We start from the raw sequence: 12,898 nt of genomic DNA on the forward strand, positions 1-12,898 counted from the left end.
CACCAGTTTCACATATGTTAACAAGCAACACACAGCTATAAAAAAACACCACACCTAGCCTAACCTCAGAACAGATATTTCAAAATGCAGGGTGAGAGAGAAGCTGACAATGCTGAAGTTAGACAGCGTAGGCCTGACATCCCCAGAGTGAGGCTGGATATAGAAACCCTGAATGAGCAGCAGGTGGTTGAAAGTTTCAGGCTCACCAGGGAGAAAATATATCAGTTATATGCCCTGTTGCAAGACAGGCTGGAAAGCCAGGGCTATTCAAGCAGGACTGTCCCTGGAATTACCAAACTACTAGGGGCATTTTATTTTTTGGATTATGGATCCTTTCAGGTGGCAGGGGGCATTTTAACTGAGGTGCATAAGTCCACTTTTTCTAAGCATCTTTCACAAGTTCTTGATGGACTTTATTATAATTGCAGAATTTTTTTTTTTTTTTCCCACATCACCCAGAGGAGAACCAGGTTGTTGGGCCTGCTGAATTAAGGTAAAATATATTTATTTTCTGTTTTTGTATGTCAGAAATATTGATTGTGCTTTGCAACATGCTCACTATAATCTGTGTTTGTGCACATACATGTGTTGCTTGATTATCTTGTGTGTGTGTGTGTGTGTGTGTTAGTGTGTGTATATCACTCTATCACAGACATAACAATGTTGTACTGAGTGCCTTTAAAGGGACAGTCAAAATCCAAATCATCTTATCAGTGAAGCATTTATAAATCTCTCTGCTTGAATATAAATATATTTATATATGTAAAAAGGTTTAAAGATTTATAAGATCAAACCAGGAATGTAGTTTGTTCATTAGTATTTGATTTGTCTTCACATTATATATTATAATCGCATTTCTTGTTGTTTTAATACAGATATAATGAAGCACATATCAAAACACGTGCTATAATAGAAAGACTGTTCGGTGTTCTAAAAATGCGCTTTCGCTGCCTGGACAGATCAGGGGGATCTCCAATACAGTCCTGAAAAAGCAATAAAAATCATAGTGGCATGTTGCGGTCTACATAACATGGCACAGGAGCATGGGGTGTTGAACGATTTACTTCCACCACCACAGCCCCCAGGTGAAATCTTTGAGCCTGATGTAATTAATCATCCCCAACCACTCAATGGCAATTTGGAGAGAACTACAACTATTCGAGATTTCTTTTCAGGTATTCTTGTAGTATTGTAATGAGACCTTTTAGTTATTTATTATTATGTTTTTTAATAATATACATTTTGTTTCTTTTAATGTTTTACAGATTGAAGATTGTCAGTTAAAGATTCTCAGAAATGTAATACCACTCCCCTTCCTCTCACCTCATCCCTATATTTACCACATTTTCCCTAAATAAATGTGTACTTTACTCAAATATAGTCATGGTGAATGTTTCAATTCCAATCCACTTACATATGTACTCATAATCAATTTAATTTTGTTATGTTTCTTATTTCAATCATGTATTTAAGTTTAGGAGCCATTCCTTTTAATGTTCAGCACCTGTGGTGCAGTTGCTGATTGTTGCCTAAATTTAGACAACAATCATCAAGCGCTCCCCATGTGCAGAATCAAAATGGGTAGATTCATAAGCTAACATTCCTGTTTTACTAAATTACAGATGATAATGAAGTAAAATAGATTATAGGAGTACATATTTAATTATATAAATACTGCATGCTCTGATTCATGAGTTTAATTTTGATTAGACTATCCCTTTAAGAAATATGTCAGACGCTCATTTCAAAGAGACAAATACAGATATAATATAATCCTTAAAATAAACATACATTATCAGTACATACAATCCCCTGAGATTGCACACTTGAATGGCATGGTTACCTGATAGAAGATAATATAGAAAAATAAGTCAAAGGAAATAAGTTGTTTATCATGAATATGAGTTTTATTATTACAGATTTACCTTAATTCAAATGTAATTTTCAATGTGAAAATCATTGAACATATTTATTCAATACAAAACGATGATACATTAAAGTATAATGTGGAATAGTAATAATATTTATAGAATATATGTAATATCATTTCTGCTAAAGCAGAGAATATATTTGCAATATTTAGACTATTAACTAAAATACATAAGTACTAAATATTAAATACTTCAAGAGATATGAAGTATTATCTTTAACATGGAGTTCTTGAAACAATTTTAAAGTGCATAGTGCATTGGTCCCAGGGAGAGTCTGTGTCTGTTCAAATGATGTCAATTAAAATGTATTGATCACCTCTATATCATGGCAATCACATATATGTTGTGCATACATCAGTGCTTAAATATCATAGAGATGCATTTCTCTAATCAGTCTAAATATGTTATAATATTCTTGACAAAAAGGAGTGCATTAGTCATGATAGGTATAGGTTTCAGATATTACATTCCACACATGACTATAAGCATGAATGCAAGGTATTTGGCCATATCAACAGGAAGGAGTATTTACTTTTCAACTCTTCTACAACTGGACAACCCTTATTAGCTTCATCTGAAGGAGCAAACAACATATGCTTGTGGAATATTAATCATAACATTTACACATGCCACGTTGACTAATGTTAGATAGCATATACTGTATTAATTTCAGACACGTATCCTCAAGTATTCTTAAATGGCATAACATTCTCGATGGAAGTACACATACATTTATTAACAATGTACACCTGCATATTAATTTACATCATGTGAAATAAAAATATATAAAGCTGTTAATGTTTTCAAAATAAACAGCTATTAAAACAATTTGGAAATATATTTTCTAATTTGGATTAGAAAAATATATGCATATTTATGAGATGGAAATCGCACTTTAAAAAGTGCTTAATACAAAAAATTAGATATTATATATCTGGAAATAATTAAAAAAATATTTATTAATGCCTGTGGCAGGATTTGGCCTTTGGAGGAGAGGTACTTGGGTTTGAAGTGTGGCGTCTTGTGCGACACACACCAGCTGACTGGGAGGCTAAAATATGTTATTCAGTGTCCTGCAGGGAGATAATTGAGGATGTGAGTGAGGAGGAAGTTTGCGGCCTATCTGCAAGCCTCTCCACTGCCTCTGCCAGGCGGACGAGTGAGGCATTATGTATGTCCATCTGGCTCTGTAGCCTCCTGAAATCATGCTGCTGCTGGAACCTAGTCAGCCTAAGCTCCCTGTGAATGAGCCTCAGTAGAGCATCCTGCTGGGACTGTGCAGGAATATTGGATTCAATGGGGGGGACTTGTGGCTCCATAGGTGTCTCCGGCACATATTCCTTGCTCTGTGTGGGGTTGTCATCACTCAGTCTTGGGGACTGTGTGGGTGGCTCAATATCCAATTTAGGACAGACATTTGTGGGTGGTGGTAGTGATTGTTGTGGTGGCGGCGACATTTGTTGTGCCATGGGAGGGTGCTGGATCTGCTGTTGAGGTGGCATATAGTACAGATGCTGTGGTGGTGGAGGATGCATCTGCTGATGCTGTGGTGGTGAAGGATGCATCTGATAATGCTATGGTGGTGGAGGATGCATCTGATGATATGTCCTCCCAGATGAATATGGGGATGGGGCAGGAAGATTTTCAACCTTATAGGCCAGTGGCTATTGCTCATCCCTTTCAAGTAGACTTAGATAGGAGTATCCAGCTTCAATAACATTCTCCTCACTGAATTCCGGAACATAACTGGCCTCCGGTCTTGTTGAGGACTCATAGTCATGTTCCGATTCTGAAAAATAAATTGTTATAATTAATTAATCTGATGAAACATATAACATTTGAAAATTATATATATATATATATATATATATATATATATATATATATATATATATATATATATAATTTCGATAAAAACTTTAACATATTTAACCATAGGTGTATATTTAAAGATTGTGCCTCCAAGCGACTGTTTGTATTACACATAGTCCATATATATGATAAAGATAGAATTAAAATCTATACCCTTGCTTCTTTGAGAAGATAGCCAGTCCAGAAATCATGATGAATATATCCACTACAACTATGTTAAGATGCACTTAAAGGGGCAGTAAATTAAAAATTAAACTTTCATGGTTCAGACAGAGCATGCAATTTTAGGCAACTTTCTAATTTACTCCAATTATCATATTTTCTTCCTTCTCTTGGTATCTTTATTTGAAAAGCAAGAATGTAAAGCTTAAGAGCCGACCAATTTTTGTTTCATAACCTGGGTTGCTGTTGCTTATTGGGTGGCTAAATGTAGCCACCAATCACAAGCGCTAGCCAGGGTTCTGAACCAAAAATGCAAAGTCTCCTTAGCTTACATTCCTACTTTTTCAAATAAAGATACCAAGAGAACAAATAAATATTGATAGTAATAGTACATTAGAAAGTTGCTGCTCTATCTAAATCATGAAATAAAAACATTGGGGTTAATATCACTTTAAGTTAATGTGCCAATCAGACTTTGCACCATGTAAAACATTACTTGTCCTCAACCGACCTAGGTATGTTTTCCACTGATGCTTGAACACAATTGATTACTAAACATATGTAAAATATGAACATTCTGTATTGCACATGTGTATGATTACATTGATATTTAAAAAAAACAAAGCCTATGTATATGATGTTAACATATATTTGTTAGAAATAAAACATTTATTACATATGATATTTAATACACTAATGTGTCCATTGTCCCTTGGCATCTAAGGACAGCTTCACCATAGATGACATTAGATAGCATCTCCTCCCATGACTTCAGGTGAATCTTCTTACTGGGACCACCACCTGTCCCACGTAAATATTTCACCTGCTGTGCCAGCTTCGCCTTGGTTTCCCTCCTGCAGTCGTGATACCTGTGTTTGATGCTGGCAATAGAACGATTGTGTCCTAAGCAGCTGACTGCCACTCGAATCTCCTCCCACAACTTGTTCCTGAAACTCGCCTTCAGGTTAGGGTTCTCAAGCTGACGTGCCTTCTCCAAGTAGGCCTCAACAAGAGCCTCCTTCTCCTCCTCTGAGTACCTCTCCTCTCTAAGCCTGCCCTTCACACCTGAAGGGCCAGCAGACACAGACTCTCCCTCCTGTGACTGGGGACCAGCCCTCTCTCCCTCAGACTACCACCAGCTCCACTCCCACTTGCCACAGTCTGCCCCACTCTCCCTTTTCTTTGGGTGCCTAGTTGAGGCTGACTCCTCCTCACTCCTCCGACCTCCACTCCTCTTCCACCCTCTCTTCTTCCCTCCTCTGCCATGGTTTGAGGAAGGAAAAATCCTCCACCCAAACCTCGGCCCCTAGTCCTGACCATACTACTCCCTACTTCCCCCCTCCCTCTATCGACCCTCTACACTGCCCTCCCCCTAACCACCCCCTTCCCTTTCTCCTTCCTCCCTAACTCGAAACTAACACTAAAGTCCCTAGCTTACTTAACTACACTAATTCACCTAGCTAAACCCTAAATTAAATATCCCCAAAACTAACTACCTAACCTATCTAGAATAAAAAAATGTGAGAGTGAAAATAAACAAAGGGATGTAAATGAAAAAAGGGATGGGCTAAATTTAAAAAAAAAAGGATTATAACAAAATTAAAGAAAAATAATAAGGGATGCAAATGAAGAAAGGGATGGCTATATAGTCAAATGAAAAAAAAAATATGGGATGTAAAAAAAAAAAGATGGGCAAAATTTATAAATAAAAAAAAGTAAAATAAAGTTATATAGTGGGGAAGGGAAGTGTAGTTAAAGGGGAGATGGGAAGTGGGATAAGAGGGTTAATGAAAGGAGTAATAAAGGAAGATGGGGATATGGGGGGTTAATTAAGTAAAAAAAGATGTGAATGTGTTTGTATCAAATAAAAGTGTGTGTGTGTGTGTTTGTGTATATAAACTAATGTGTGTTAATTAACTAATGTATGGATGTGTGTGTGTTCATAATATTATATGAGGCCTACAATAAGAATATATGAAAATAAAAAATCAAACTCTCCACTAACTCTCAAACAACTCTCAAAACCACCAAACTCCTACCAACACAACCAGCTCCCGTGTCTTTCTCTCTAGAGGCGATCACAGGTAAAGAGCGCAGGCGCAAACCGTTATTCTTATAGACAGAGGTCGGGTTACCATGGCAATGCACTTGTTATGGCACGCTTTTCGTCGAATCCGACATCGGTTGGCAATGCAAACTTACGTACGGCTGAAAAGAGCGACTGTGCGCAACACACATATCTTTTCAATGGAAACCGTGTACTTAAATGGAGCCGTAAATTACTTTTAGCTGTTGGCCGCTTCGGAAGCTTACGGCTCCATTTTTAACGACTCAATGGAAGCGAGCTCTTAGCTTGTGGTATCCCAACCTATACTGAAAATTTTGATACTGGAGTCTCAGCTACTGAATAGCCTAAGTAAACAGAGCCAGCAGAAAAAATGACACTCCAAGTGGAGTGCAGGATAGTTAAAAGGACATGAAACCCAAAAATGGATTTCATGATTTAGTTAGAACATACAATTTTAAAAAAACTTTCCAATTTACTTCTATTATCAAATTTGTTTCATTCTCTTGGTATAATGTGTTGAAGGAGCAGCAATGCACTACTGGTTTCTAACTGAACACAACTTCTCTCTCAGCTCAAGATTTTGCCAGCCACTTCAATAACAAAATTGACTCCATCAGAAATGAAATCACCTCTCAACTTACTACCAATCTCCTACCCCCTCAAAACCTCCCAATCATTCAAAACCAAAATACCCTTAAATTTAGCTCTATTGCCCCTGTTACTGAGGAAGAAGTTTCTGCCCTTTTACTGTCCTCCCACCTCACTACCTGTCCTCTCGACCCTATCCCCTCACAGATACTCCTCTCCCTCTCTTCTACCCTCACCCCCATACTCACACACATTTTAAACCTCTCCCTCAGCACTGGTATATTTCCCTCATCTCTAAAACATGCACTGGTCACACCTATCCTCAAAAAACCTTCCCTCGATCCAACCTCCCCGTTACCAATGACCTACTTACAGCAAAATTCAAAGGCCACTTCTCTCTACTTATCCTCCTTGATCTGTCTGCAGCCTTTGACACTGTTGACCACCCTCTTTTGCTGCAAACCCTCCAATCCTTCGGCATCTGTAACACAGCTCTCTTGTGGTTCTCTTCCTATCTATCTAACCGTACCTTTAGTGTAGCCTTCTCCGGAGCATCTATGATTAAGCGCCACTAGGGGGGCGCAAAACGTGTCAGACTACCTTCCTGTCCATGTCTGTAAAGGTTTTATTTTCACAATAAACCTATATTTTCATTTTGGACCTGCTGTGCAGCCTTTTCTTGTTTGTATCGTATTGAGTGGTTGATTCGCATCTACTCTGAGGCTACGTGACGGCTGTATAAATATACTGGTGATGTCATCATTGTGCAACACCGCATTTCCCTGTGGCATGTAAGCTGGAGCGGTTGTGTCCTGACCTTTCTCCGGAGCATCCTCTGCCCTGTTACCACTTTCTGTTGGAGTACCTCAAGGCTCTGTCCTCGGTCCACTTCTCTTCTCAATCTATATGTCATCATTAGGTTCCTTAATAAGGTCCCACGGGTTTCAATATCATTTGTATGCTGATGACACCCAAATCTACCTCTCTGCACCAGACCTACCTCCTTCCTTACTAACCCGTGTCACTAACTGTCTTTCTCATATCTCATCTTGGATGTCCTCTCACTACCTTAAGCTAAATCTCTCCAAAACTGAACTCCTTATTTTCCCCGTTCTTCCAAAATCTCCAGCCCCCAATTTTCTACAACTATTGATAATTCCATCATTACCCCTACCCCGCATGCCCAATGTTATGGGGTCACACTTGACTCAGACCTTTCCTTGATTTCTCACATTCAGTCCTTGGCTAAAGCCTGTCGCTTCCACCTTAAAAACATCTCTAAAATTAGACATTTCCTTACACAAGATACATCATTTCCAGTCTCGACTACTGCAACTCTGTCCTCTCTGGTCTACCTAGCTGCCGCCTAGCTCCTTTACAATCCATAATGAATGCCTCTGCCAGGCTCATCTTCCTTACATGTTGCTCTTCATCTGCTGCACCTCTCTGCCAGTCCCTTCACTGGCTTCCTCTTTCCTCCAGGATTAAACACAAAACCCTCACGCTGACATATAAAGCCCTCAATTGTATTGCTCCCCACTACATTTCAGACCTTGTCTCCAGATACTCTCCCTCCCGTCCCCTTCGCTCTGCTCACGATCTCCTACTCTCCTCCTCTCTTGTTACTTCCTCACATTCCCGTTTACAGGACTTCTCCAGACTGGCCCCCATCCTGTGGAACTCCCTGCCTTGCTCCACAAGACTCTCCCCTAGTTTTAACAGCTTCAAGCGCTCCCTAAAGACTCTACTATTCAGGGATGCATACAACCAACACTAACCTTTCCTAACTCCATCGCTTTCCCCTTGAACCCCTTAGAATGTAAGCCTATGAGCCCAGCTGTTTATAGATCGGCTTTATTAGAACTGACTACAAAAGTGCAACTCTATGCAAGGCCCTCTACCCATTTGATCCCTATAAATGTTATCCTGTATACCAAGTATGTTTATAGCACTGCAGAATCTCTTGGCACTCTACAAATACCTGTTAATAATAATAATGGGTGAGCCAATGACAATCAGTATATAAATGCAGCCACCAATTAGCAGCTAGAACCTAGCTTCTTTGATGCTCCTGAGCTTACCTAGATGCATCTTTCAGCAAAGAATAACATGAGAAGGAAGCAAATTAAATAATAGAAGTAAATTGGGAAGTTGTTTAAAATGGCATGCTCTTTCTCAATCATTAAATAAAAAAATTGGGTTTCATGTCCCTTTAAGTAATATTATAATTTTCCATTGTTCTCTCTATGTATTGAGGTTTAGTTTTCCAGACAAATATAAGATAAGGAAGCAAGTGTGTGTACACAAAGTGATAACATAATGAGATATGATAATACCTGAAGCTCAACCCATTGTAATAGGCTGTGGTTTAAAAGCACAAAACCAGCTACTTCATATACACAAATAAACCTGAAAATGCAATTTCTCATATATTTTATACTCTGCAGCTGGTATAACAAGTCATTGAAAAAACATTCATATAAAAACAATTTTACAGTGTACTGTCCCTTTAAATCTATTTAATGGTTTGAAAATCTTGCTCTGTCTGCCTAGCATTTTTTGTTTGTCTTAGAGTGTACATCTCCTGTTAAAGGGGCAGTCTACTTGTTTTTTGTTTAAAAAGATAGATAAAGGCTTTGCTACCCATTCCCCAGCCTTGCACAACCAACATTAATATACTTATTAATCTCTAAACCTCTGCCTGTTTCTAAGCCCCTGCAGGCCACCTCTTATCTCAGTGCATTTTATTAGCTTTTCCCGATCAGACAGTGCTAGCTAGTTCACATGTGCCATATAGATAACCTTGTGCTCACTGACGTGAAGTTATGTGGGAACCAAAACTAATTGGCTAAATTTTGAGATTGCAAAAAGCACTGATATAAGGAGGCACTCTACAGAAGCTTAGATACAAGGTAATCACAGAGGTATAAAATATATTAATATAGCAGTGTCAGGGGAATGGGTAATAAAGGGATTATCTATATTCTTAAACAATACAAACTTTCAAGAGGACTGTCCCTTTAATTGTAAACTCTTCTGTTCACTATACTGTAGGTCTAGGGGTCTAGGGGCCTAATGATAAAAGGATCGTCAGAGCTACAAGAAATAGACCTTTTGGCCTTGCCAATCTCACAGTCCATGGATCCAACTATATATTAAAAGAAAGTGTGCTGGCTTTCTCTCTTCGACCAGTGGCAATGTGCCTTCCATAGCAAATAATAACGTTTCAGCAATAGTACAATAATATCACTAGTTATCTCAGATCTCGAAGTGTATTCAAAGTATGTTTACACAGCATAGACTGTGCATTCACTAAAACAAAAACTGGTTTCTGAGTAGCAACAGTTCAAATAATTAATATGTAAATTCCTTTTCACTGTATATTCAGTAGATTTCTCACAATGGAAAATCTTGCCACTAAAAAGCTGGTGAGATATGGCTGAGAAGGTGCATCTAAGATGGAGGACAGTGCTTTAAAAATTACAAACTAACTGTGATGTTTCCCCATTAAAATACAGGTTACTCCCATGGAACGGCCTTGAAACTCTCACGGAACACCTCTATATTCATTATGTCTGCGATCTACCTTGTTAATAAAGAACAAAAAAATGACTATTAAACCTATAGGAGCTTTTGGGACGTGGGTATATTGTACATTTGCTTATGTTTTATATATATATATATATATATATATATATATATATATATATATATATATATATATATAGACTTCAATTTAGTGCACTCTCACTTGCCAACCCAGACACAGACCAGGGTGCTTAACGAAATGTACAATCTGGATAGGAATAAGCACTCACTGGATTTCAATACAACAAATATTTATTCGGCAGTGACGTTTCGGGGGCATTCACCCCTTCCTCAGACAACCCAAAATGTGAAACAAGCAATGTTAAATAATGACTCAAACCCCTCCCCCATCAAATTTCAGCCAATCAAAATACATCCAAAGCAAACAATAGGAGATGTATGTTTAACAAAAACAATTACATTTCTGTATAATATCAACAAAGTGTATACTCTTAAAAAGCATATGTGTAGTATATCCATCTATAGTGTAATATAATAATGTGTCAGTGACAGTATAGTGAGTGGCTATGGAATATGCCAACAGATAATACATGATAAATCTGCCATCTATAGTACACACTGTAATCAAAGCATGAGGTATTCACTGGATTTAGTGTAACATTGAGAAGCGACTTATTTGTAATGCATATAATGTACTCAAAAGCATTCAATTACCTAACTGCAAAGCAACTTACTTTATATAAAAAGCAACATATTAGACAATCGTCAAAGGGTATGAATACTCCGCCATTTGCTACCACACTAACCACCGCATGGTCTGAGGGGGCGTGTCATCATCCGGGTTATCATCTAGACCGATCCCGGAGTTCAATGCCTTAAGCGCTGTTATACGTTGCCATGGCAACCTACTGCGACGTCACCAAATACACCAGAGAGAGGCCATAATGCATAGGTCTCCAATAGGTCGCCATGGCAACCCAACAAACGCTTTAACGATATATAGATCAGTAAGTAAGCATACCTGGTGTTATAATCTGATCGGATAGTGCTTAACTTATTAGGAGCATAATTGCGTGGCACCTACATATGCAGTTAACTATAAACTATCACTTTGAGAAATATCCAGTGGTAGATCTGTCAGTGGTCATAAGGAATAAAGCTAAATGATGCATAGTGAAATCTAAAAAGGCCTCTAAGACTATAATGGATGAAAGTTAAATGCTCTAGGGGGATCATTATATCGAAAATTGAGGAGTAAATGTAGCCACATATTATTCTATCCAAAATCTAGCACGAATCTAAATTATAAATGGTGAGCCATCTGTTCTATTGCTACAAGAACCAATATATAAGCTAATTACTGGATCAAACATGTCCTGCTATAGACATTATTACTTAATCCCTAGCTACTCTCAAAATGGAAAATCACAGTGTATAGTGGGGATGATCTAAATCATGTGATTCCAAACAGGGGTCTCAGCATGTAAACTGGTGAGATATACAGGGCACCACATATATCTATATCAAATCAAGGCTAGATTACCCAGGTGGGTCATATGTTTAATGGGATCATGTCAGTAAGGCCTTATGTCACTAAAGTCCTACCTGTTATTGGATATTAGATCAGAGTGGAACTTCATAACTCCTAGAATATGGTATTACAAGAAATCTTTAGTAAGTGGACTAAGTGTGGACTCTTAATATGTCCACAAGGACTTCATAAAATGTACATGGACTCTCATTAATAAATGGGATGTATAAAAACATCCTATCAGTTCTGACTCAAGAGTAGGTACTATAAGAAGCAATGCCAGTCCACATTTGCATTCAATCCACCTGGTTGCACCGTTCCAAGTCTATGGATCCACTTGGCCTCAATTTGTAGGAGCTTCTTCTTTCTGTTGCCTCCCCGTGTCAAAGTTGGCACATGATCAATAAGTATGAAGCGCAAATCCTTCACAGTGTGGTTCATCTGTAAAAAGTGGCGTGCCACCGGTTGTTCCGATGTACCATCTTTGAGTGCAGTCCTAATGGCACTCCGGTGGTTAGCCATCCTCTTCTTGATGTCATCATCCGTCTTACCGACGTAATACATCCCACATGTGCAATTCAACAGGTAGACCACAAATGGGGTAGAGCAAGTTAGATGATGTTGGATCTTAAAACTCTGATTAGTATGTGGATGATGGAAGGTTTTGCTCTGTATCATCGAATTGCACGTTGTGCATCCAAGGCACTTAAAGCATCCCTGTCTTTTCGATTTTAACCATGTATCCTTGATGTAGGCATGTCTTGGATCTGTGATCATCAGCATGTCTTGGAGGTTACGCCCTCTTTTATATCCCATCCTTGGTGGGGAGAACTCTTTAAAAGGTAATTGTTGGTCTGTGGTCAGTAGATCCCAATGGTCCTTCACTGATTTTGCTACAATCCCAATAAAAGGGGAATATGTCATAGTGCAAGTCATCCGTTTTTCAACAGGTTTCACTCCTCCTGTTTTGAGTAGGGTACTCCTTTCTGTGTCTTTGGCTATTCTATGAGCTTTTTGAATGGTTGTGTAAGAATATCCCCTCTGTAGAAATTTGGTGGACATTTCTTCTAGCTGTCTCTCGCCATTAATCCTTATAGAGTTGTTCCTCACTACTCGGTAGAGTTGTGCTAATGGGATGGCTCTGATGAGAGATCTCGGATGGCTACTGCTTGCCAACAGTAGGGAGTTCCTGTCTGT

The 12,898-nt window shown here is 38.5% G+C and overlaps 1 long non-coding RNA gene across 1 annotated transcript; it reads left to right on the plus strand.

Moving 5' to 3' along the window:
- Positions 1–289: 289 nt before the first annotated feature.
- Positions 290–1,376, plus strand: LOC128647742 (uncharacterized). Its single transcript, XR_008400400.1, has 3 exons — positions 290–493; positions 876–1,175; positions 1,266–1,376. It is a non-coding gene; the product is annotated as an uncharacterized LOC128647742 (long non-coding RNA).
- Positions 1,377–12,898: the final 11,522 nt, after the last annotated feature.

Source organism: Bombina bombina, chromosome 2, assembly GCF_027579735.1.
Source record: "Bombina bombina isolate aBomBom1 chromosome 2, aBomBom1.pri, whole genome shotgun sequence".
NCBI classification, from domain to species: Eukaryota; Metazoa; Chordata; class Amphibia; order Anura; family Bombinatoridae; genus Bombina; species Bombina bombina.